Source organism: Oryx dammah, unplaced genomic scaffold, assembly GCF_014754425.2.
Source record: "Oryx dammah isolate SB20612 unplaced genomic scaffold, SCBI_Odam_1.1 HiC_scaffold_10, whole genome shotgun sequence".
NCBI classification, from domain to species: Eukaryota; Metazoa; Chordata; class Mammalia; order Artiodactyla; family Bovidae; genus Oryx; species Oryx dammah.
In genome coordinates this window covers 43045107-43048905 of record NW_024070194.1, presented here as the reverse complement: position 1 = coordinate 43048905, position 3799 = coordinate 43045107, and the positions used below count along the sequence as shown (strand labels likewise).

Below are 3799 nucleotides of genomic sequence, written 5' to 3'. Positions count from 1 at the left end.
GGATTTATTGGTAGTCATGAGTAAAGAGGCTGGCGCCAAGGCTCTTGTGAGCAAAAGACCCACCATCCGTCCAGGGGAACATGAATAGGGATGCATTTGGCCCCACAGCTGTCCAGGGTAAGCTGCTTTTCTGCCACCATGTCTTCAAATTCATCTGCTTTAAACTTAGTAAATACCCACTCCTTGGAGATGTGGGTTTTCTGGAGGCCAGGCCCCCCTGTTGAGGGCCTCGATCACATGCTCTTTGTTCTGCAGCTTGGACATTATGACTTGGCCAACGTGGACCCTGGCCACTGTGCCCTGGGGCTTTCCAAAAGCACCACACATATCTGTCTGGAGCTAGACTTGGGGCAGCATGCCAGTCATGAATGTCCACTGGAAAGGGCTGTCTCCAAGGTCCCTTAGGGCAACCCATACAGGGCAACGGGCTGAATACATTGTCAAGGAGGTTGCTGTCTGTAGCCATTGCACACCAGGATCCCATGGGGAAAACAGCACAGTTGGCTTAATTGCCTGCAAGTTACTTAAACTATTAAAAATGGTGTGTCTCAATTATGATGCCCAATCAGTGAGGAAAATACACTGACATTCAAAAGTTAGAATGAAAAACAGGTACACTATCTCATTAATAATTTTTATGTCGATTAGGTTTGAAATGAACATTTTCAATATGTTGGATTAAATGAAATACATGATTAAAATTAATTTACCTGTTTCAGAAACAGGTATAGATACAGAGAGCAAACAGATCGTTGCCAGAAGGAAAGGTTGGGAGAACAAAGAAATAGGTGAGGGAGATTAACAGCTACAAACTTCCAGCTGCAAAATAAATGAGTCATGGGGGTGACCTGTACAGTGCGGGGAATACAGTTAATAAATAGGTAATGTCTTTACATTGACATATTGTAACTAGTTTTACCCTGGTGATCATTTTGAAATGTATAGAAATATCAAATCCCTGTCTTGTGTAATGGGAATTAACAGTGTTGTAGGTCAACTATACTTCAGAAACAAACAGAATAAGAGATCCGATTTATTGTCAGTGAAGGTGGGTATAGGGTGGCGAATCAGAAGAAAGGGGTCAAAAGGTACAAATTTCCAGTTATAAGATAAATTAGTTCTAGGGATATAATGTACAATATGACACATATAATTAACACTGCTCTATGCCATATATGAACATTGTTAAGAGAATAAATCCTGAGTTTTCGTCACAAGGAAAAGTTTTTTTTCTATTTCCTTAATTTTCTATGTATGTGAGACAATGGATGTTTATTAAACTCATTGCAATAATAATTTCATGATGTATGTAAGTCTAATCATTATGCTATACACCATTTGGGCTTCCCTGGTGGCTCAGAGGTTAAAGCGTCTGCCTGGAATACGGGAGACCTGGGTTCGATCCCTGGGTCGGGAAGATCCCCTGGAGAAGGAAATGGCAACCCACTCCAGTACTCTTGCCTGGAGAATCCCATGGAGGGAGACGCCTGGTAGGCTACAGTCCATGGGGTCGCAAAGAGTCGGACACCACTGAGTGACTTTACTTACTTACTTATATGTATTCAGGTATATGTCAATTATACTTCAATAAAACTGGAAGAAAAAGTTTAAATTAAAACTTTAAAAATTAATTTTATCTGTTTCTTTTCTACTTTTTATAATGTGGGCACAAGAAAATCTTAAATCATGTGTCTGGTTTGCACTATATTTCTATCAGGCAGGTTAAAATTTTCATCCTCCAAAATCTCATTGCTCATCAAAGACAAGACACTGGGTAAACAAAAAGATTAATTCCTTCTTCCAAAATTATTAAAGTTCCAGGTCCCTTGTGTCTTCTTTTACTAAGATTAAGATAAGCAAAACCAACCATTTCTTCCTGTATAATATATTATTAAATCTCCCATTACTAGCCATATTTGTAAGTTCTTTCAATAGTATTTTCAACATTAAAATCCTATTAAATCATACCTACATTTAGGAGTCAGGAATACTTTTCTTCATAATGAAAAGAGGCTTCTTTGTGAGGTCGTCCTGCTCTCCTGGCACTTCTGGCTTTTTCCCAGGACATCTTGACCTCATTGGTCCCCCGATTCCTCTCACTCTTTTTTTTTCTCCTCCTCCCTCAGTTACCAGGAAATTCTTGGATAAGACATCTGCTATTCTTTCTTTATTTCTGCCTAACATGAACTAAAAACTTAGTCTCATTTCTTCATCTGAAATATGGGAGAGACACATTGAATCTCACAGCATTAAAAGTTAAAGAATTACAAGCTAAAAATTCAAACAAAATAAATGTTTGATACGACGTCAACATAACTGGGTTGGTTGTCAAAAACAACTAACAAGTTGTAGGCAGAACTTCTGGACATCTAACTCCACGGTTCAATTTCCTCTTACTCCAATCACTGCATGCTTCACACCCAACAAAAACTGTCTAAAATTCGCTAAATGATCACAGAATCCATCCAATATCACATCCTTATCATGAAATACAGGACAGGGGGAAATAAAAGAGATGGGTTTTGCTTTATCTTTTTTTTCTTCCTGGCATCAACCTGCCTTTAGAAATAATGAAATCATTTGTTGGAAGGATGTCCACTTTGAAGATCCCTTGCTACCTAACTCTCTTGGTCATTTAAGTAGATCTCAAGGAGGATTTAAAGAGTTTCTCACCCTTGTTACTCAGATAAAAGGAAGAATCAGGTGCTGAATTTGGTTGTGTGTGTGTGTGTGTGTGTGTGTGTGTGTGTGTGTGTGTGTGTGGTTTAATATTTGATGAAGCTTCCATTTCATGGACACAGTGTTGCCATATGAGTTTTATTTTTTGTCTTTTAATTGAAGTGATGCAGATTGAATCAAAGATAAAAATACATTCAGGTACAAAAGGGAGAAAATATTTACACCCAGAAAAGTAACATACAAGTGTCTGGCCTCATGTACCTCAAGAAACATTTTTTCACGTATGTAGGAAAAGCAATGCACAGCAGTGTGGCTTAAATTAAAAAGCACAAGGGAAAGAAAAGTTGGTAAAGACAATCAGTAGAAAAATACAAAAGATCAACCTACCAAAACTGAGAAGGGGAAGACAGGAAAGGATATACATGAATCAAATCCTCATATGACATAGCAGAAGTTCAGTAGAGAATGTAGGAAGATTAAAAAATCAAGAATTCTGGGAAGCCAAGTTACTTAGAATTATGAAGGCAATTACTCAGTTCAGTTCAGTCGCTCAGTCGTGTCCGACTCTTTGCGACCCCATGAACTGCAGAACACCGGGCCTCCCTGTCCATCACCAACTCCTAGAGTTCATTCAAACTCATGTCCATCAAGTCGGTGATGCCATCCAGCTATCTCATCCTCTGTCGTCCCCTTCTCCTCCTGCCCCCAATCCCTCCAGCATCAGAGTCTTTTCCAATGAGTCAACTCTTCGCACCCAGCATCAGTCTTTTCCAATGAGTCAGCTCTTCGCATGAGGTGGCCAAAATATCGGAGTTTCAGCTTCAGCATCAGTCCTTCCAAAGAACACCTAGGACTGATCTCCTTTAGAATGGACTGGCTGGATCTCCTTGCAGTCCAAGGGACTCTCAAGAGTCTTCTCCAACACCACAGTTCAAAAGCAGAAGGCAATTACTAGAAGGCAGAAAATTGTTTTAAAACCTTTGACCTATTGGTTATTCAAGAGTACGTTGTTTAGTATCCACATATTTGAGAATTTTCCAGTTTTCCTCCTGTTATTGATCTCTAGTTTCATACCATTGTGATCAGAAAAGATACTCAGTATCATTTTAATCTTAAATTT

The 3799-nt window shown here is 39.1% G+C and overlaps 1 non-coding gene across 1 annotated transcript; it reads right to left on the bottom strand.

Annotated features, from left to right (window-relative positions):
- Positions 1–383: 383 nt before the first annotated feature.
- LOC120869658 lies at positions 384–519 on the bottom strand. The gene has a single exon (XR_005722623.1). It is a non-coding gene; the product is annotated as a small nucleolar RNA SNORA70 (small nucleolar RNA).
- Between the last annotated feature and the right edge of the window lie 3280 nt (positions 520–3799).